General features: G+C 35.4%; 1 protein-coding gene across 1 annotated transcript in view; it reads left to right on the top strand.

Annotated features, from left to right (window-relative positions):
* Nucleotides 1–6717: 6717 nt before the first annotated feature.
* The window catches only part of LOC145681143 (toll-like receptor 2 type-2), a 59039-nt gene continuing 41349 nt past the window's right edge, over nucleotides 6718–24407 (top strand). The window contains exon 1 of the mRNA XM_081752577.1: nucleotides 6718–7166. The gene's annotated coding sequence lies outside the window, so the exon portion shown is untranslated. The remainder of the gene's footprint in view (nucleotides 7167–24407) is intronic.

Here is a 24407-nt window from a genome sequence, read left to right as displayed (position 1 = left end):
ACAATGTATATACAAAATTTATATCCTCTTTTTTCTTTATTTTGATCTCGCTATCAAAATTTGAATTGCTTATGGTAACGAAACTATTCAAACTATTAAATATTAGGAATGTATTCGCAGTTGATCAGTTTGGACTTTTAAAGAATATTCAGAGAATATTCGGCAAATGTCGAAAAGTAATATCAAGGGAATATGCGGGGAATGTTTATCGTTTGTAGGCGACCAAATGCCACAGGATAGTTTTGGATATTAACTACAAATACAAAAAACAAAATACTATCCAACAAGAATTTAAACAACAAAAAATTCCAAAATTAAAAGATTCCTTTACACAAGGAGAAGAAAAATACTTATTTCCGGAAAAAACAAAACCTATTCAAGATAACGCAATATCATCATCAGAATCAAAGGCAAAGATAAACTCACCAATAATAACTGAGCCCCGACCTCTGTACGAAAGAATGGAACATAAATATAAATTGGCCAAACTAGAGGATAAACAAAGTCTAACAGTAGCATTTAGACAGATTATCAGAGATTTACACGAAAAAGGAAGAACCATTACATATCCTGTACTGGAAGAAGTGGACAGAATGGAGCTTAGAATATATAATCTACCTGCAAATGGTTGGGAATTAATTGATTTGATTGATGAAGCATTTGAAAGAAGAGGAATATACTGGGACATTGATAACGTATACAAACAAATGGTAAACGCCCACGGTAGATTATACCTTGATTTTAGTAAAACGGGAAAGGAAGCAATGGTACACACCAAATATGCATAAAACGTTCAAAACCTTAAGATTTTTGCAAAATAACGCCCATAGATAAAAATTTGCAACGATGGAACTAAGAAGATATGCAGAATTAAATAATATAGACATACTAGTAATTCAAGAACCTTACTTAATAAAGAACAAATTGGCAACTTTCCCAGCGACTGCAAGAATTATTTATGGAGGAGATGAGCCAAAGGCTGTCATTGCTATCATGAATAGAGAACTCGAAATCCTAAAAATATCACAACACTGTGACGATTGGAACGTTTGTATAGAAATATCATATGGACATGTTAGCTTCTGGCTCATAAATTCTTATTTTCAATATAGCATAGAAACTCAAGTATTTTTACAAAAACTACAAGACTTAATCTGGAAACATCCTAACAAAAAGTTTATTTTATCGGCAGATGTAAACGCTAAATCCACTGCCTGGGGTTCATCTACCACAGATATAAAAAGGGAGGCCGTTGAAGATTTTATACAGCAAAATGGATTATTACTACTAAACAGGGGAAATAAACCAACATTTGTGGGCCCCAGAGGGGAATCATTCATAGATGTTACGTTATGTACTCTGGACTTATCTGAAAATAAGATAAGTAATTGGACAGTCCACGACAGAATAACTATAAGTGACCATGAAGTAATATCTTTTGATTTGAAAATAGGCGAAATAGAAGCCCATAATGAGACAACAAACATTCAGAAAAGAGACTGGGAATTATTCGAGAAAAAGCTCATCTTACCTCAGATAGAAGATTCAGAAAATGTGAATGGACTTGCGTTACAAATTGAAAAGGCCACTAAGCTACTAGCTTTACAGGAATCGATACCAAAATGTAATCCAAAACCTGAACACAGCGAATTCTGGACTCCTAAATTAGAGCGCCTAAAGAAAATCCTAAAAGCTAAAAGAAAAAGTTATCAATCAACTTTATCACCAATAATCAAACAGAGAAGATTAATCATATATAGTATAGAACTGCGAAACAAGAAAATACTGAAGAATTGCTTGAATCTAAGAAAAGAAGCTGGGAGAGATTTCTAAGAAAAAACATAGAACTGGATCCATGGGGCCTACCATATAAACTAATAATGCAAAAAATAAACCCAACAACATTATCAACTATAAAAAATAATGACAGTTCTTACACCCAAACTTGGGAAGAAACCATACAGAAACTATCTAGCAAATTTTTTCCAAGGGACATACAAGATAATGAAAATGAAAATCAACGCAAAATAAGAAGAGAATTTGAGAACATTCAACCCGTAGAAGTCTTACACAATATTCAGGAGATAACAAATACCGAAGTAGAAAAAATTATAAGAAAACTAAAAACAGGGAAAGCCCCAGGCTTGGATGGCATAAAAATGAAATTTATAAAAATAAGAAAAGTATTTGGATTCCCTATTTTACAAGACTGTTTAATTTTTTACTCAGAAAACAGGAATTTGGAAAGAAGCTAAATTAGTAATATTGTTAAAAGGACAAGATAATGACCCAACCGATGTAAGTTCGTACCATCCTATCTGTCTACTCAGAAATATCGCGAAAATTTTTGAATAAGTCATAGCTAGTAGAATTAATAATGTTAGGAACATTGAAAGTGATAAACTACAATTTGGCTTTAGGCCCGGCAAATCGACAGAAGATGCTCTCAACACCTTTGTAGAACAAATTAGAAGAAGCTGTTCAGTAAATAAATACGCGTTGGCATTGTTTGTGGATATCGAAGGCGCGTTCGACAATCTTTGGATTCCTTCATTAATTCAAAATCTCATCAAAATAAATGTACTGGAATACTTATTAAACATAATTAAGAATTTCTTTACAGATAAAAATATTAATTAAAGGTGAAAAAGGGAATATTGTAGTTAAGACAGAGAAAGGATGCCCCCAAGGATCGATCTTGGGACCGTTGTTGTGGAACATAGAATTGCAGCCCTGTGTGGAAATTCTAAATAGGACTCTAAATTGTAAAGAAGAAATAGACCGAGTAGTGGCTTTTGCTGACGACATTGCAATTATCATCTCAGCTAATCACGAAGATAATTAGAAATTAAAGCAGAATTAGTCATTAATATCTTACAAAATTGGAGCAACAAAAGTAAGCTAAGGCTATCTGCGAAGAAAACAAAGTATATGTTGTTCGGTACACAACTGCGTAGCAATCCAACAATCAAATTAGGAACTAATACGATAAAAAGGGAAGCAGAATTCAAATACTTGGATATACAAATTGACGAAAAACTAAATTTTGGGCCACATATAAAATATATAGCAGACAGGAGTCATAAAGTTGCAAACAAGTTATTATCGATAGCGAATACCACGTACAAACTACCAAGGAAAATAATTAAATTATATCAAGAAACTTTATTAAGTGCAACAATGGCATATGCTTCAAGCGTGTGGGCCCACAGATTGTTGGAAAATAATACCTTAAACAAAATGTCGATACACCTCAAAGGAATTTATTAATAAGATTAAGTGGAGCATTCAGTACGACACCGCTTATTACGTTAAATGTCTTGTTAGGAGTCAAACCAATAAGTTTAATTTACAGGAAAAGAGCTGCAATTTATTGGTTAAAAAAATTAAACGTGAGGAAAGTACAAGAATTACTAAGTATTCAAAGTAAAACGGTCGAAGATATAGAAAACGAACTAATTAAAATTTGGAACAAAAATTGGCAAGAAACCAATGTCTCACGTAGATTGTATAATATAATACCAAAAATTGATATTCGTCTCAAATGGCAGCACTTTGACCCCAATCCAGGACTAATACATTATCTCTCAGGACACGGGCCATATGAACAATACTTGTACAGAATGGGTTTGAAAGAACATCCCAGATGGCAATGTCAAGAACTAGGCACGCCGGAACACCATATTCTATGGTGTCCCCTCTTGGAAGATCAATTACAGGGAAGAGATGTCATCAGAACAAAAGAAACAGGGGAAGTCTTAGCTAAGGAAGAGGACTACAAAATATTAAGTAGAATAGGAAAGGAATGTTCTGATCTAAGAAAACAATTATATAATAGGCAACAAGAATAAGAGAAATACTTTTTGGAAATGTGATACAGGAATAAACAAAATGTAAAAGAAAACAATAATAAGAAATGAAAATGAATGTGTCAGAGAGCAAATGAGTATCTTCCAGGACCGGAGTTTTTGCTCCAGGAACGCTGAATTTCCGCGTGCCCCGGAAGAATAGTGTGAATGTGCGCTCGACGCATCCCCGGCTTCCAGCCGGATTGGAACTCCGGATGGGTTGAGCGGGTGTGCACGGAAATATGTGGTGGGAAATAGCGTAAACTTCAAAACAAGCAAAAATAGCATATATACATAACATACACTAAAGATCCTATGCACAACTAAAGCCAATTACTCGGTAAATGTTATACAGTGTCCACCTCGAATCTTGTTCATGTAGGTGTCAACACCGGTCCCAGCGCTCACGGCGGCAGGACACAACTGACCAGGGCCTGCACTAAGTGCTCCGAGTGGGTCCTGGGCCTCAAACCGTTGCACTGAGGATCAGAACCATAGAAGTCAATTGTGGAAAACTGAAATAACTAACTCTGCTTAGGATCAATAAGGAAATCAAAGTTTGCGCGATCGCAGAAAAGTGAATGGGTGTTGTAGTGTGCAGTGTGGTGATAATGATATGTTCTTCTTTTTATTACGGAAATGTTGTTTTCACACACAGGAGTGTGTAGTGCCTATTTAAGCGTGCAATATTTAAATGTAAGTGTGCAATAATGATGCTGAGTTCAGTGGTGCAAATATTATCATCCTCTATTAGAAGAATGTAGTAAAAATTTATTTAAAAAAACACACAGGAGGAAACCTAATTTTAAAAAATGTCAAAAAATAAAAAGAACAAAATAAAATAGGTGGAAAGCCTATCATACAGGTAGAAGACCTATCACAGGTGAAATCTAAAGCTAATGAAGATGATGATAATACAAAAATAGGTAGAAAGGATATTATATAGGTGGAAAGCTAATCATACAGGAGAAACCTGACTCAATGAGGAAGATGATCATAAAAACTAGGTGGAAAGCCTATCATACAGGTGAAACCTAGACCAATGAAGATGATGACAAACATAAGATATTCGTTACTTGTTACTCTGTAAGTTGGCCACCTGTCTATCTTGGAAGTTGGCTATTGAAGCAATGTTTACCCTATGATGATACTGATAAATTTACATGCGTATCTTGGTCACGCAAAATACCGTTTTGTTATTTTTCTTAACTCTTTCGTATTCCCATATGAGAGACAGATATTCTGCATTTATGACTGGAGACAAAGAAGCATGGATTCTCTCGATTTGTTCTTGGAGACCAATGGCCAGAATACTACCCTGATAAAAGGATAGTGAAGGAAGATGTGAATATGAAAAAGCATATACAGGAATTCAGGAAATGGTTGTATGTATTTGTTTACCCTGTATGTTTTGGCAAAATCATTAGCTCCTTTCACCAGTGGAGAAATTTAGTAATTCTGGAAAATTTTCAAGGTTAAAGCTAACAATCTCAATTGTCAACTATTGGCACCTGACGGCTTGTCGAAAAGTAGCGTAGGTTTTGAGATATTAATTCCCTTAAGACTTTTTCAAAACATCTTTGCTCCGAGGGGTACACTTATAGCTAATTAAACATACTGTATTTTTTCTGTAGCTGCCGTGCTATTGCTTATTAAAATTTTACAATAAAGTAATACTAGAAATCCTATTATAAAAATACACCAATCACACTTATTTTCTGTAAGTTGGCCACCTGTCTAAGTTGGTCACTTTTCAACGGAACCAATGGTGGCTAACATAGACAGGTTTCACTGTACAAACTCTTTCCCGGTCATAAGTTTCTGGCCCTAGATTTTTTTTTTTTTATCTCTGTCGGTTTTTAGTTATTTGAAAGTCAAAATGCGATATTATTAAATAAATTCATGTCATAGTGTGCTATCTTGCTTCTATATGAGGAGGGCTCGCACGAAAGGGTGAAAAAGAAAAACATAAGTCAAAAGAGTCGTAATCAGAACGGCCCAGCAGCATAAGGACCCGGATCAAAACGATCCTACGTTAGAAGGGCCCGGACCAAAACAGACCTAAATCGAAACGGCCTCTAGTCAAAACGGCATAGGACCATAAGGACCCGGATTCAAACGGTCCTGCGTTAGAAGGGTCCGGTCTAAAACAGACCTAAATCCAAACGGTCTCTAGTCAAAACGGCATTGGACCATAAGGACCCGGATCTAAACGGTCCTGCGTTAGAAAGGCCCGGACCAAAACAGACCTAAATCCAAACGGCCCTAGTCAAAACGGCAGAGCAGCATAAGGGCCCAGGTCAAAACGGTCCTGCGTTAGATGGGCCGAGGTCAAAACAACACTACATCCAAACGGCCCCGCATTAAATGGGGCCGGGTTAAAAAGACTCCTCGTCAAAAGAACCTGAGACCAAACTATCAAAAGCGCATATTAATAAAAAAAAGAAAAAGTAAAGAAAAACAAAGATAGAAAAATATAAAGAAAGAAGAAAGAAAGACAAGCCAAGGTGAAGCAAACTCAGAAGCTCAAGGGGTGCAAAGCTGTGGAACATAAGTCTCTGTTATCGGGCCAAATCTGTCCCTGGCCAAGCCCGGTCACCAAATATACCTACGGTATTTTTAGTTCCTAGTACCTCGATTCCTTAGTTACTTGCCCACAGAATTTCGTTCAGACCCGGTCAGTAGTTAATCAGAAATAAAGTACCACATACAAGGCGAGCGGAGCCAGTCCCTGCCCGAGCCCCTGCTAAACTTCCACAAAAAAGAAAAAGAAAAAAGGCCAACATTTGTTCATATTTATACTATACTCTTCAGTCTTCACGACGCAAATTATTATCACGACGCGCCCGGGCATATACCCGGCATGTGTTTCTCTGGCTGTGACCTTGCTTTCTAGTAACTCAATTCAGAAATGCTTTTCATTGGTCACGTTTGCTTTCTTTAATCATCTGTCTGCTTTTGCCTTCACTTTGTACTATACCTACATTCGTTTCCAAAATATGAATAGTTATTATTAAGCGTCGTTCTAAGTTCGTCGCATATCTTAGTAGACGGTAAGACCTGTGATTTGGTGACTCATTTTCACACACGCAAAAGAACGAAAGATCACGAGGCACTCTCTAGAACAGCAACTTCCTTCCTTGTTGTTTTTTTCTTCAGGCAAGAAAACAACACGAGGCAATATGATAATGATTGCTCTCTCGGTACGGTGAAGGACGTTGCTCAGTGACAGAGCTGCAAAACTTGTTTATTGTATTGGCAAGAATGTGCAAGCGTTCTAAGGAACTATTCTCTTCATTTTATTTACGCATCATAAAGGTAAGTAATATTTATAATTAATAATTTAATATTTATAATTTGTAATATTTATAATTTATTTTAGTATTATTGTTTTTGTTTGTTTTTAACACACATAACTAGCTACACATACAGTGGACTACGGTTTGCGAATCCCCTCAGTTTGCGAACAATTCGGTTTAGGGACTAGTCTTGTGAAGAATTTTTCGCTCGGTTTACGAAGAGTATATCGCGGTAAAAACACACATACACGCATGCACTCACAATCTCATGCGCTCAGGGCCGGTCCTAGCTAATTTGCCGCCCCTGCAATAGTATCATTTGCCTCCCCTTTTCTACAGAAAGACCAAATCTTAAAAGTCAGAATTTTAAATATGCTACCCCATCATGAACAACGAAGGGAAGAGAAAGATGCACTCGCACTCAGAAAGTCCTAAACACTATAAATACAATCTCTTTGTGTTTGTTTTTTTTTTATTTAAATAGTAATCTATTATGTTAAAGAAAGATGGTAATCCTTTGTGTAGAATTCAATATCGAGCTTTAATCTCAATACTTCAGTTTGTATTTCGAGTGCAACTACCTCTTCTATTTTTATTCCTTGATTTTCCTTCTACATCTGCTAATTCTTTTTTTAAAACTTGTTTCTACCTTCAGTGATAAGAAACATATTTGTGACAAAAGACAATTCTAGTTTTCATATCAAAGCTGTGATAACTAACTGAATGAAACAGGTGTTCGTTACTGTTCGAGAATTGAGCTCTTGTATTTGACAACAATCAAGCAATTCATGCTGGAATTTACTTGACCATTTGCTTTAGCACTGTCCGTATGACCTTAAACTGCGACCTAAACATGATTTATGAATGTAGTATTCAAATAGAAGATCAGATTAATAAATTTAACTAGCATCCTCATGAAGTATGTTTTTAAGAAATATCTATTTCAAATAATATAATTATGACAGATGTTGCTGTCTCTGGAAACTTGTTGCCCCGTGCAAACGCATATGTTACACATATGTTAGAGCCAGTCCTGCATGCATTTAGTAGTGCTTTCGCGCATGCGCCGTAATTATCTGCCAGACTGCTGTAATCGAAAACTACTACTTTTTCTTTGTTTGTTAGCCTTTACATTGTTTTGTTTAATTTAGTGTTATTCATTTATCTTTAAAAAAAATAGCTATAATGTTTTAGCTTTCTGTATCTTTTAACACAGAAAACAGTTGAAAATGTTAGAAAAATACAGGACTATGAAATGAAATCTTTAAGTTTTATGTCCCTCGCTTATGCCAGCTAGGCTAAAGGAGACTATGATGATGAGAAATGAATGAAATGGTGGAATGAAGAAAGTGAGAGGAAATGGCAGAAACTCCGAGAAAACCCACGCACACGGTGTTTGTCCACCACAAAGTTCACTTGGCGAGAACTGGGATCAAACCAAGGACCCCCATGGTGAACGCTCTACCAAACAGCCACCGCGGCCCACAAAATACTAGACCATATTTTTGTGGTATCTGTATAAATAGATTAATTCCATTTCAATGGGAAAAATAATTTCGCTTTACGGACATTCCAGTTGACGAAGAGTGTTACGGAACGGATTAAGTTCGTAACTCGTGGATTCACTGTATATAAAAAAGAAAGCCATCTTCTGTGTGATAATTTTACGGGAAAGCAGCTGAACCGTATTTGAAATGAATTTTTAAATACAGTGTTATTACTTACTTCAATTTGAGTTTTTATCGTATCAGTTTGACAAAAATGTGTATCATAAGGGCCATCGATATAGATAAAAAAAACGTACAAATAGTGCCCACGCTTGGATAAATTTCTAATTGAGTTTTTATAATAATTTGAGGATGCTGAATCCAATGGAATAATTTTTAAACTTATCTGTCCACGGCAACAGGGAGTAATCTACACCCCCCAACACCCCCCTAACACCCCTCCAAATTTCTTTACGCACTCCCCTGGATGGAAAAGGAAAACTCCCCCAAATCCAATTGTATCAATCAGTATCATATAGATTATTTATTACATCAAGTTAAAAAGGTTTAGCGTTTAGGAAAGAAGGCAATATTTTTATTTATTAATTTCACTTCAAAATACGAAGCGACCTCGTTCTCATGTACGGCTTCGAGAACCACATGATCTCATTGTTTCGGGCAGTGTTTCGATCGAAACAATTGACAAAACAGACCGCTGATACCTACCCTCTTGAGCTCTGCGGTCGTTTCCGAGAAAAGAGATTGATGGACAGATGCAGATTACTGAAATTGGCAACATCTTGAGCGATCATTCACCTCCTCCTCCTCACCACGAACTCCTCCTCAATAAGGAAAAATGTGACAATATAGTAATAAGCCTACACCAGATTCAGTTGGTAAGTGTTACTCTGGAACAGTCTCGCAACTAGAAGGGAGCTAAGGAGGGCCTGGCCCTCCCTAAATTTTTCATGTTCAGTCCAGAGCTCAATACAAAATGCACAATTTATATATTTATAAGATAATTTTTAATGACTTGACACCTCCTAACATATTCATGGACCCCAAAGCTCTGTGGCTGGTTTCGAGCCTGCTCTGCAAGTGGTATATCAACGGACGGACGTTACAAGGGTGTAGTCAAGACGTTTTTTAGAAATGAAGAGATCGATCGAAGTAAGAATTATATATATTTTTAGACTGAGTCTAGTGTTATGCAGGAACGCATTTGGCGCTAGCTTAATTTTTGTAAAGTATATTTTTATTCACATAAATTCATTGAGCGGAACAGGGCTCATAGCGAGTCACTTTTTAAACTAAAATTTACTTTTTTTTCAAGTTGGTCACGAAAAGTTACATTTTTTTTTTCAAATTTGTCACTAAAAGTTACTTTTTTGAGAGGTAAAGTGACTTTTTCGTGTGATTTATGTTTTGCATTGACAGTTTTCTAAGAAAAATATAAAAACAAATTTAAAAGGGCAGAAATTTGTTACCCATTACTCTTCTGAAAGCTTCAGTACTTGCTGCCACATGTGAAACAGTCAGCTTTATTCTCACTTTAGCTTTTATTCTTTCTAAAGCACAGTGGACGGTTGGTGGATGCTTAAGCTCTCAAGTTGGGGTTGAGAACCCTTCTGTGTCTATTTTTTCTTCTATTATAATAATCTTTTAGTTTTCTCTCGTAATAGTTAACGCTCCGTTCAACGTTGTGTGTATGTGTATTTGTGTGGTTCATCATGTTCGTCTTGTGTTATGCTTCTTGTATGTTCTTCTTAAGAGTAGGTGATGAATTTGAATATTTCACGTTTTTGAGTACTCTTAATGCGAAGTTAATATAATGTCTGGGATGAAGAAATTCGAAAATAGGCCAGAACTGGTCCACTTACTCAGAAGCTGTTTACATCTGCTAAGTCTGCTTACCGTAACTACAAAACATACTTTGAAAACCTAAAAAAGGAGGAAGCTCAAAAAGAAGTAAAGAAGAAACAAAAGAACAAACAAAGAGAGAGTTGATAGAGAAATTGACAAAGGGAAAAGGGGGCATGATGAGATTTTGGTAACTTTTTTGTGTGCTTTTGGCCATATTTTGGCACTTTTCCACTATTTACAAGAGATCAGAATACTATGAGCCCTGGGATTATTAAAATTAGGATATATTAAAGAAGACAAAACAGAAAGATACAATATATTTGTAAACTGAAAAACTGGATTTCTGGAAAACAACTAAATCAATGAATAATTTTCTTATGAAAGATATTCAGAGCCAATAACGTAGCCAGGAAGGGGCAGGAACGGAGATTAAGAGATCAAATAATATTACAACAATTAACGTTAACAACAGGGTTAGAATATTAAATGAAATGAAATTGGAACTATGTATAGTATTAATTACTAAACGAATGTGATTTCAGCGTGGGACGAGGGAATTTTTTCAAAATTAATATTTTGAAAAAAAAATCACCCACTAAAACTTGCTGGGGTGAATAAATTGAAATAATAGCAGAATTTTGCGAAATAATTAGACTACAATAATTCGTATGTAATCAATTCACATGTAATTACTAGGTAAAATAGTGGAGGTTAATTCCTAATACAGTGAAACCTCTCTTAACGGGCATCTCTCAATAGTGGATATTTTCGTAAGAGGACAAACTTTCTTATTTTTCCATGCCATAAATATGTGTGATGTGGTGTTATGAGAGAGAATCCTTCCTTTTAGGGATACCTCTAATTTACGGACAAAATTATCTCAAATTTAGAGTCATTGTAGTACCGCTTATGTCAATACTTAAAGTACTCATGCTTGAATACACTTCTTATTGCGTTTTTTTTTTAAATACTAATTTGAGGGTGGTGAATCCAACAAAACCATTTTCAAGTTCATCCGTCCATGAGTTCACGAGGAAAATGATGTCAAATGTGGAATCTTCGGCCAATGGTGACAATTCCTACGCTTCGATACATTTCTAATTGTATTTTTTATAATATTTTTTTTATACTTTTCATTAAGGTACAGTGTCTATATACACTATGTTTCAAAAAGAGTGTACATAGGATGTACCGGCAATGAAACGAGTGTTGTTTGAATGGGCGTGGCCTAGAATTTTAGAAAATCGCCGTTAGGTGTCAGTCAATGCGTCTTCTCAGTTTGAAGTCAGAAGTAAAATTGCATCCGTTCAACAGAAGGCGTTTTATGTGCTGCAGTTTGCAAAAGACTGTCAGTGATTTCGGTCCAGTGCTCTTTTCATCGGCGTTTTGACATTGATCCGCCTGCACCCAAAATCTTTCGTCATTGGTATCGCCAATTTGAAGAGACAGGATGCTTGTGCAAAGGTAAGAGTCTAGGTCGGCCTCGCAGGTTCGCCTCGCACGCATAAATTTAGCTATCGTCTAGATGTTGTTCTTGCTGCTGGTGGTGGACACATAGATAATTTGAAGCATAGCTAAAACTTGAAGATTTTGTGAGTATTTTGCAATTTATCTCATTTTCGAAGTATGTTTTTATCAGTGCATATGGACTTTTAAAATCAGGTCATTCTTTTTGAAGCACCCTGTATAATTAACTAATAATACGATATGTATATTAAATATGTATATGATTTGCAGTACGATATATTCAATTAATTTCTTCTTTATGATCAATAATGCAAATGAAATGAAATCTTTAAGGTTAGTGTAAAGGTACAACTTTTGCCGATAGATGTCACTACAGTCTTCCTATCTTTCCCATGTATTTTTTACCTTTCACGAAAATTTACAATTTCTTTTATAAATTTCAACCTAGAAACTTCAAATTTTTAGAGAAGGAACTTCATAACCATTTGAACAATCAAGCCATTTCAACAATGAGGAAAATTCTAAATAAAAAATCGGCACAGATTATTGCCTTCGATGGATTATGAAGTTCTTTTTCTAAAAATTTGAAGTCTGTAAGTTGATTTGTAAGAGAAATCGTGAACTTTCGTGGAAGTTAAAAAAATACATGGGAGAGATACGAAGACTGTAGTGCCATCTATCGGCAAAACTTGTCCATTTATACCAACCTTAAGTTCCATGATTATGCTCTTTAGGCTAAGGAAAACGAAGGCAAGTGAATATTGATGGAAGAATTTTGTGGAATGAAAACGCAGGAGGAAATGGGAATACCCAAAGAAAACTCACGGACACTATGTTATCCACCACAAACTTACTTGGCCGGGGATTGAACGAGGACCACACTCACCAGAGGAAAACCACTAAGCCACCGTGACACCATGGACAGATGATTTTTAAAATAGTTCCTTTACATTCAAGTGTTCTCAAATTATAAGAAAAACTGCAATTAGAAATTCATCCAAGTGTGGGCACTTTTTTTACTAGTGCCATGATAGGATATTTTTTGTGCGAAAAATTGAGTATCTCACGAGCATGTTAAGTAAGTACGATAAAACTTGGCATAAAATCTTCATTAAAATTAAACAGATCTGTGTTCTTTAAAAAATTACTGTTTTTAAAGTGGAAGTTTTTTGTCCATTTTTTTCCCCGCCACATTCAAAGCAACGTTGTCTGTTGCTTGTGATAACACCACGGCTGAGCAGCAGGGAACAAATTTTCGAACGTATCTACTCCAAGATAAGTTTTTATCGTTTTACTTTGATACAAGGGCATATTCTAAGTGGGTAAGAGATACTTATTCAAAAGAGCTAAGGATCATATCACTAAGAAAACGTGCCAACAGTTTGAAAAAATTCTAATTGTGCTTGACGTTTGCTGAATCCGGCGAAGCTAATCTTAAACATATCGGTCCATGACGTCATGAGAAAAGTGATCTTAAAATTGGAATCTTTGAATTACCGCTTATGCTCATGGCAAAAGTGCCCACTCTTGGAAATGTTTCTAATTGAGCTCTTTTTATACTTGGCAGCAATTTCAACCAAACTTAGCACCCATAGGACTTAAAATCTAAAAAGACAATACCATTAGGTAAGATACTCCTAGCACCGCCTACAGATGGGAATGACTCATATTAGCATGGAATATATAGAGGAAGTTCGGATATTATGGAATGCCATTTTTCTTTCGCTTGTAACTTAGTTAATACTCGTAATTGCACATTGAAAGGAAAAGGAAAACAAGTATACGCCTTACATCTATTGGGATCGATTTTGAAACTGAAAGTGATAGTAAATTTCTATCACAGCCGGCTTTAGTACAGAGTTATGGGTGCACATGAATGTTGAATCGATTCCAAGAATCTGTTTCTTTTGTAGTTTTCTCTCTACTATGATCAATGTTGAAATCAGAAACTCTTTATTTCTTGTCTTTCTTTTTCAACGGAGGTTTAAAGGGAGGAAATGTAACTGTTTCCGGAGAAACTTAATCTCTCTCTCTCTCTCTCTCTCTTATCGTTTTAGCTCTACCTGTCGACTAGGGATGGCCAAATTTTTCAGGAATCCGGATTACGGAAAATTTATTTTCTAGAATCGTAAATTTCACTTTCTGGATTTCGGAAAAATTCCGAAACTTTTCCGAAGTCTGAATTTTTTTGGAATTTCCTAATTTTTCAGAAATCCGGATGTTTTCTGACTTCCAGAATTTTCTAAATTTCGGAATTTTTCCGATTCTACTTTCCGGATTCCGGAAAAGTAAAAATTCCGGAATTGGCCATCCCTACGTCGACAGATGGATGGACAGACAAAACCATTCTACAAGACTTTCCATACTTACGCATAACATATTTTGGAAATCTAGTAAGTCTCCATACCAAATAGATTGCATGTATGTGTAAAATAATAATAATAATAATAATAATAATAATAATAATAATACAGATAAACAACAGTCAATTGCCTGGCTCAAGACAACTGGGCTCTTTTCTGAAACAGTAGGATTCACGATGACCATCCAGGACCGAGTGATACTAACCCGAAACTACGTAAAGCAAGAAGTGCTGGATGAAAAAAGCAGAAAAGGCGGAGATACATCTGAAACTATTGAACACATCACAGGCTGATACCGTACAATGGCTCTCACAGACTATCTGAAAAGACACGCAGAAAGCATTAACCAGTTTTTGACACATAACATGAAATTAATTGCCGAGGCTAAGCAATACTGCAAATACCAGCCAAGTTGAGTACTTGAAAACGACAAATATAAACTCTACTGGGATCGAGAAATAAGAACAGATGTCACGGTACGTGCAAACAAACCCGACATCACTGCTATCAATAAAATTGACCACGAAGTAAGCCTTATAGATGTACCATTGACTTGTAACATACAACATTCAGTACAAAAATAAGCAAATATAGAGACCTGACAGACAAATCAGGAAGCTATGGAAATGTCAGAAGGTTATAGTAAGACCAATCATTATCTCAGCTACTGCAATTGGGTCCCTAAAAAGTACTGTTACGCAACTTGAGCAGATAAACGCAAAACATCTAGCAAACTTACGCGTACAGAAATCAGTAATACTACACTGCAATTGATACTACTTGTCCCTTGTGACAGTTCGCTGCGCGCACGTGGTGCTCAATGCTGCGTTGTCAGCTTTTGCGTCGAATATTGAAACTACACGAGTGGAACAAGTGAATTGTTTCTTGTTCCATATTAACATTTACTAAATGTAGAATGCTAAATGACACAAAAATGAACTAAAAGGAATGCTTTGAATAACCACCAGGTCCACTACTCAAGTTGACATTCGACTTAAACAATGTGCATTTGTTTATATTCAAATTGGCAACGTGCGGAGAGGGTGGAACATTTACCACTGTAGAGCGAGAGAAATGAGCCACTATAATTGGTTGAACGTGCTGTTGCCATAGAAACAGTACTTCTTGGCTGATTGTTATGACCACGTGCAAGAAGGAAAAAATAGAGGAAAGCAACTGTCACAAGGGACAAGTTGTATCAATTAAATTATAAGACACCTGTCATATGATCAGAATGTTCTTTGAGAAGAATTTTTCAAGTAATCTGCACTTGGCAGAGACGGCTGTCAGATTATTAAGCTGAAACCGGTTCAAACCGATATAATAATTAATAAAATAATAATAATAATAATAATATAATAATAATATATTTATTTTTAGTGCCATGAACAGCCAGATAGCAAAAATACAGCACTTAGTCATAGAACTAAGGGTTATAACACACATCTTATATTCCTTTTAATATTAATAATACATTTGTTTCGACGATAGGAGGTCATTGTTTATCCTATAATGTACACATAATTTTATGACTTGTGTCTTGTCTGGACAAACATAATTACTTCATTCTTCATTAAAATAGCTAGTCAATTATTTTAAAATTGTCCTTAAAACAAGGATACCGTCAAACATACAAATATACTATAAAAAATATGCATACCTATTAAAATCTATACGTCTGTTCAATAAATACAATTATCCCGATAATATATTAAAAGAACTTGTCACTTTTCTTAAGATTATAGAATTTTTATCTGTCTGGACAAACATAATTATTTCATTCTTCATTAAAATAGTTAGTCAATTATCTTAAAATTGTCCTTAAAACAAGGATACCGTCAAACATACAAATATACTATAAAAAATATACATACCTATTAAAATCTATACGTCTGTTCAATAAATACAATTATCCCGATAATATATTAAAAGAACTTGTCAGTTTTCTTAAGATTATAGAATTTTTATTCATGGGAACCACTTCTGATGCTCTTCTAAGATTATATGTTGGTACCCTTATACCTATATTATGTAGGCAGTATTCACTACTATATCTATTATCTAAAATTTTCTGAATAAAGTTTTTCTCTATCATTTTTCTTCTTACATGTAATTCTTGCAACCCCCAGTATTTGTTCCAGTAATCATAACTATGAGAGTAGTAATCTTTTTTCTTATTTCTACACAATAGCCTAATGAAACATTTTTGAACCGATTCAATTTTGCTACATAATGTTGTGGATATATTATTCCATATAATTGCACCAAATTCTAATCTGGGTCTTACAAGTACCTTAAATAGGTAGACATATGTATTTGCATTTTTAAACTCAGGCCACTGTCTAAAAACAAACCCTATAGTCTTTCGTGTTTTATTTACTATGTCATTAATATGATAATTGAATTTCATATTCATGTCAAATATTATGCCTAGATCTTTAATCTTTTCAACTTTCTGCAGGGATATTCCATCTATGACATATTTGCTAACATAGTATTGCGTCTTATTGGTATATGAAATAAACTTAGTTTTATTACAGTTTATTTTCAGTAGATTATTTTTACACCATATACTAACACTATCCAAGTCTTTTTGGAGTAAGTAGTTATCGTATTCGCTATTCACTATTCTAAATAACTTCAAATCATCAGCATATAATAATATATTTGAGAATTTAACCTTTTCCGTCAGGTCATTAATAAATAATGAAAAAAGAAGTGGTCCTAAAGGAGATCCCTGAGGTATACCATTCTTTATACAGCCAATACTGGAAGTTACATGACCAATTTTCACTCTATATGTTCTGTTTGATAAATAACTTTGGAACCATCGAATATACTGAGAAGATAGACCAACATTGGATAATTTACGAACTAGAAGTCCATGTTCTATAGAGTCAAAAGCCTTTGACATATCAATATATATAGTGTCAACCTGTAGTCTATTTTTAAGAGCTAAGTACGTAAAATCTGTAAAGTGTACAAGATTCGTAACAATTGATCTGCCTTTATAAAACCCATGCTGAAATTCAGTCAGTTTATTTTTTACATTAAAGTATATATGGTTGTGTATTATTATTTCAAATATCTTACTAAATGCATTAACTAATGTGATTGGCCTATAATTTTTCATATTATTTTTATCTTCTGTTTTATGTACAGGTACAATATATACTTGTTTCCATGTCGATGGAAACTCTCCACATCTGAGTGATTCATTGAATATATTTGCTAGAATGGATGACAACTCAGTACCACATGCTTTTATTATATAGTACGGTATGTTATCTGGACCAGGAGAGGTACTTCCATTAATCTGTTTAATTGCACTAAGGACATCCGATTCAGAAATATTAGGTATATTAATTATATCTCCGCTACAAATAGGTAATGTAGAATACATGTTATGGCCATTTACATGACTTAGTCCCAAATTAAAATTTTCACTGAACATGTCTTTAAACAGCTCCACAACATCAGTCTGTGCAGTAGCTACTGTATCATTATATTTCAATCCCAGGAATCTGGGTAACGGTTCTGAACCTGCTAAAGGGAGGAAGGTCCGTGGGATATGGGCCGGCACCAAACTCAAATGGTGACTTAACACGTACCACTGGGTCCGGGATGAGATACGGGAGTATCTCGACGTGTGCATGGTACCTCTACATGACAAGGCGGTTGCCAGTTGAACGATAGAGGTAGGCAGGGCCGGGATTGAATCAAGCCCCCTCGGGCGTTGCCTGGGGCCCCGGATTGGGTTGGACTCTGCCGGGCTGTGGTCATACCGTGGGATTCGGTAGCTTGTGGGAGCCAATCCCAGGAATCTGGGTAACGGTGAACACGGGCGGGAGGTGAGCTTGCCTTATAACGCTCGGGCGCCATGCCTGCAGAGCATGGTAGGACTGACTCGCTAGCAGTCTGCCTCAACCAGTAGGTCTACTAGTAGGCACTCAGGACTTCGGTCTGGCCGCGCAGTGGGCGTATCCCACTCCCTCAGAGAATGGGGGTGACACACTAAGGTGTCAAGGTTAGGGGGCAAATCTTGACGGTGCACTTCGTGCACGTGCAATATAGCGTATATTGAGCAACTACGGGCGGGGTGCATTGTAGGCGGAACCCGTCCATTAAATAGACCGAACGGTCGCGGGCATGCTCCCCATGCATGCAACTAAGCGTGGCAAAGTAGACCACTAGCTAAACAATGTATCATTATATTTCATTTCATTAGGTAACTTTTTGTCATCTGAGTTTTTAAATACTTTCCAGAATACCTTATTGTCACTAATAATGCTGTTTTCTAAACTAAGATAATAGGCCTTTCTCGCTTCTAGATATTTCTTTTTTACAATTTTACGTAATGCAGAATACCTTTGGTACCACATACTGTCATTGGTTTGTCTTGCTTTGACGAAACATTTAGTTTTCTTATTTATTAAAGTTTTCAGTTCCCTATTCATCCAGGGGTCTTTAAACTTAGGTTTATTAATGACTACTTTCTTAGGTACACAAGTATCTAGAACATTATATATCCTATCATAAAAAATGTTGGTCATAGTATTAATATCAATTGTATCTATATTCAATTCATTAACTGCCTTGATACCCTGATATACACCTAAGAAGTCAGCATTCTTAAAATCAAAAACTTTTGTTTGGTTAGAGATATTGTCTTGATTGTTATTATTACTTTTAATTATTTCCCATTCAAAAACAAAAGGTGGATGGAAGCGGTCAATTTTTATTAAAGGTGGGACATCATACACAATGGAACTATTATCCATATTGGTTAGCAACAGGTCTAGAACTTTATCTTTCCTATTAGGATCATACGACCTATTCAATTGTTTTAGATTAAGTATATTACTTAGTTCAATTACTTTGTCAGCTTTTTTCATAGTGTAGTAGTTATATGTGGTTATAGTTCCAGTAGCCCAATCTATTCCACCTACGTTAAAATCACCTAAAACTATGAGGTTACAATTTCTTGTTATTAGAAAAGTGGTTAACCATTCACAATAGTTAATAAAATTCTTTAATGGTAAGTCAGGGGGAATATAATGCAAGCACAATAATAATGGCTTGTTGTCAGGGATTAAAACTTTAACTATAATAATATCAAGAATATCATCTGGGGGAGTTATAATTTCATATGCATATTCCTTTTTTATGATAACTATACAGCCCCCACCCTTAGTCTTGTTTACTAGTGCCAAGTTTCTATCTTTACGTATAGTATTGTAATTATTTGATAATTGTACAAAGTGTTGATTCCTTTCTTTTAACCAAGTTTCAGTGATACAATAAATATCAAAGTCATTACAATTTACTTCATCTATAAATACCTTCTCTTTCGTATTAATTCCATTAGCATTTTGATAATATAATCGCAAGTGCGTCATACTTATTTTATATTAGTTTACTATTTATTTACCTTTACTATCCACCTTCTCAGCTCTTACTTCATGGCACACAATTTCTTCCTTTAGTCGACCCATAAATTTAGTAAATAAGACACCATCTGGCCAGACATTTGGATTATAGACACAATCAAAATCATTTTCTTCTACAGCTACATAAAACGAAGAGTAACTACTGTGTTTTGTTTTTAACTGTACACATTTAGTAACATTAACATTAGCACTTTCCTTCACAAATGCAGAGAGATCTTTACACGAAACACTAGGATCGAGTCTCGTCACAAACAGTGCAGACGTACGAGGACCTTTTTTGTTTACTTTCAGTTTGCCCGTGGCATTCTTTCCTTGCATTAAAGTATTACGATTCCTGTTGTCAGAGTCAGATAAGGTTGTAGTTTTTGTCCCACTCGGAAGTTCTTGGTTGTTTCGCCTTAGGCGTTTGGTTACCAGCTTCCATTCACCAACACTTGTTTCCTGTTGTAAACTGTTAGAGGGTGCTTCATTGTCCTTGACCATGACATTCATAGAATCACCTTGCACCTTTTTTTGATCAGAGGGTATTGAACTATTTATCACTTCAGCAAATGTACGAGCTTTATTATTAGCTGATAGCAACTCATTTAATTTTATATTTTCTTGTTTCATCGATATCAGTTCAGCCTTCAAGGAATCATATTTTTCACTAATATCACTTAACATAACTAAAACCTCATATAGCTTATTTTTCACTTCGACACAACAAGTAGAGCAGTTCTGTTCTTTATGGCTTATAATCGAATCTGATTTCTCTTCTATATCTTCAGCTTCACTTATCTCAGCATCGAAATTCAGATTTTGATCTTCTTTTCGAGGTCCAAACTGCTTCGTTGTGGTCGGAGTAATGGTCACATTCTCATCTCTATTTCTAATGCAATTCTGACATTTATACGTAGATTTACCATTGAAGAAATACATGTCATATTCAATACGTCCAAATTTTAGACAGTTCTTTACATGAAATCTAATTTTACACAAACAACATGCTAATATTAGTTGTTTACCGAAAAATGGTCTGAGGCATAGACCACATGTTTCTTCAGTCGGCGCCATCTTGAATAATAATAATAATAATAATAATAATAAAACTATATGTAGCATTATAGGAAATTTGTGCAATAAAGTTCATTGCTTTCTTTACACATAATTGATAGTTATCATCCGGAAATTTCGATTCACGGTGTAGGAAACGACCAATAATGAAGGAATAGGCCTACTTGTAACTATTCCTCGTTAAAATTTCAGAAGGAAGTTGCATATTAACATCCAAATAGAGGATGAGCATCATCATCATCATCATCATAGGTATTCTGCCTTTTCGGCAGGTCACTTGCCGCAGCTGAGAAGCTTCCATGCTCCACGGTCCTCCGCTAACTTCTTCGTCTTCGCGTATGATCTTTGTTTTTATATCATCCATTAATCGTAGCCTCCTTCGCCCCCTCCCTCTCTTTCCCGCCACCATACCTTCTAGGACGTCCCTCATGATACAATCTCTTCTTAGGCAATGTCCCAACCAGTTTCTCTTCCTCTTCCTAATACTATCTAAAAGTGTTCTTTTCTCACCCACCACTTCTAACACTCTCTCATTCGTTTTCTGCTCGACCCAACTAATTCTTTCCATTCTTCTCCACACCCACATTTCGAAGGCTTCCAGTCGATTTTCATCACCTTTACGTAATGTCCACGTTTCCGCCCCATACAGTACAACACTCCACACGAAGCATTTTATGAGTCTTTCTCAACTCTTTATTCAAGGTCCCACAAAACAGACTTTTCTTCCTCCTAAAGGTTTCTTTCGCCATTCCTATCCCTGCTTTTATTTCACGTTCGCACTTCATGTTATTACTAAGAATACTACCCAGAGAATGAGCATTACTTTGAAAATATTCTGCAAAAAATGGAGACAGAAGAAGAAAATTGTTTTATTTCCCGCGGATAGACCCTACTACGAAAAAGTGCACTAAATGGGCTATGACTCAAATGGTAGGTATAGTGTATTCATGCCACCAGACTCTAACGGAAGTCTGATATGGTAAAATGTGTTTTCGAAATAAAAGGGTTACATTTCTTTTCCTTTTAGGATGATTTCAAAAAGAGACATTTTGTCACTTTGTTCAACTAATTGAAAGTACTCTTCGACTTCAATAAAGATTGTTACACTACACTTTGTATTAGAATTACTAGAGCAATTTTGTACAATCGGCGACAAAAGTTATTTCTGTTTGATCAAATTAGTTTTGTAAATAACTTCGGAATGGAAGGACAATTTGAGACGACCTGTTCGGGAGAGTAATACTCCCGGAAGTACGTTTTTCCGCGCGCTACTCTAGCCAGCTGTTTTACGCGCTATCCTAGCCAGTTGTTTTAAGTTGGTCACAAAATTTATATCATGAAGTACAAGGGGAACAAAACGAGCCCTATATCATGGAGTACAAGGGCATAAGTACTACAACTACTTATCTGCACAAAAGTAAATAAATCACTTTTTTAAGTATTATTTTCATATTATTTTAATTTAATAAGTGTTATAAAAATGTAAAAAATATGTTTAAAAAAACTTTCTTTGGGCCGGGTTTGAACTCACGTCAAAAGAGACTTTTATTACTAGCATATAGCGCTAGCCCACTCGGCCAGCAAGGCCAACAGCAGCAGGAGTTTGATTTCTGCTATTTTAATGCAACGTGGCAAGAAGTGGATAACGCCAACCAATCAAAAATGTGTTTCTCGTTTCTACTTCCGGGAGCATTACTCTCCCGAGCTAATCCTCAATTTGAGTACAGTTTTCAGTAAAGTAAAAAGAATGTAATTTCCTGTACGTTCCGCCATACCACCGTTATTTCCAAAATACATTTTACCAAACGAAAAGAACTTTTGTCGCTGACTGTACCAAACACTATTTGCTTGGTCAGAAATGTGGTGTTGAAAATCGATGCACTAACTACGCGTCAGGAGGTGAAATGTTATCCAAATAATTGGCTTAAGTCCTTCGAGCAACACACTTCTAGCACGGGGACGGAGGGAGGGTAGAGGATTCACTCCAGCATTTTGAGTGACGAAAATAATTAGTTATTATTTATATATTTTTCGAAGTTTAAGATAAGTGCCCCCTTTTATGTTTATTGGAAATTTTTTGAAACATTAGATATAGTTTCAGTTGCAGTTTCCATATACTTCATATACTTTACTATAGTAAGTAAGATTTCGGGGGGGGGGGGTGCTTAAGCCCGGAAGCCCCCCTAAATACGCCACTGTCTATGACAAAGATAATTGAAGCTATTATATATATTATTGAAAGTTTATACTAAACATTACCCTTTATCTTTTATTCTAAAATATTTGATAGTTTCAGTTGCAGTTTTTCTGTTATGCAATATGTAAAACAATACTTGAGGTCCACAATGTCAACGTCCAACCTAGGCAGAATTTCTATAGGACCAATGCAAAACATCCCTACCATAGTGTGGATTCTGGGTGTCCCCTCCAGTTTTTACCTTCTAGATCTACTACTGACGTGAGTGTTTTGTTTCAGCACTGAGAGGCGATTGAATTAATGGGAAAACAAATAGTTACGAAGATACGTTATTTTAAGTTTTCTTTAGCTACACTGTATTGCTATTTACTGGTTAAGTTAGCTATTAAAAAAAAACATACCACAGTAACACTCTGGCGCTGCAGGCGATGAACGCCTTTGGTCGCCTATACAAAAGGTGCACGTTAAATTGGCCAGTGCGTGGTCAGCGTACCGGCACGTGATTTCTGTTTCTTTTTGGAGCAGAGTTTGTTACCTTTTAATTTAGATATCTCTCGAATTACCTCATGACTCTAGGTCAACCCCGGAAGTTTTAGCACTCTTAATGGAAATGGAAATACTTGTACCTCCTCTTTGTTTTTAATAGTCTAAATTTGCACCCTCAGATGCTAAATATGGATTTATATCCTAACAAGAAAACTCAAAAATATTAAGAATACAGTATAAAATTAGTTTGCTGATTTTTTCAAGAAAAAATTTAAACATCAGAAATTATTTTTAGAATATTACACACATACACACAAATTAATTTTGAAAATATTTAATGAAAATAAAATTCCAATTTTTTCCACTTACTTTACATAAAATTGCAGTACATCACCATTGCCTTACAACATAGGAACAAAGACTATATCCTTTTTATTTTTCTTGTGAATTGTCATCCCATGAGAAAATGTTTACCTTGGTTCAAAGTCTGGATCATATTACCAAACTTTAAAAAATAACAAAATAACGCAAAATACCTAAGATTACCAAAAATGACGAGAAAATAACCGAGACTTAGAGAAAATGACCCAAAAATGGCATAAAATCGAATAAAAATGACCTAAATGCTGAAATTGGCAAAATATGCAAAAAAAAAAAAAAAAAAAAAAAGCACTTTAAAATATCCTTCGTTTGTTTCGGAACGAAATGTAATATTATGTGTGTTTGTTGGGCATTGCGGCCTCGATTCCGGATAGAAGATGATATTTCATCAACTTTTGTCCAATAGTTATTACCTTTACATGGTGTTAATAAAATGATGTCGGAATTGCTGGTAGTTTTAGTAAAATGTGTTGTTTGTATTATAGTGATATTTTATAGTAAGAAATCGTA

Source organism: Thermobia domestica, chromosome 3, assembly GCF_964235325.1.
Source record: "Thermobia domestica chromosome 3, izTheDome1.hap1.1, whole genome shotgun sequence".
NCBI classification, from domain to species: domain Eukaryota; kingdom Metazoa; phylum Arthropoda; class Insecta; order Zygentoma; family Lepismatidae; genus Thermobia; species Thermobia domestica.
Note: the sequence above shows the minus strand (reverse complement) of the source record. Positions and strands in the feature narration are given on the sequence as shown.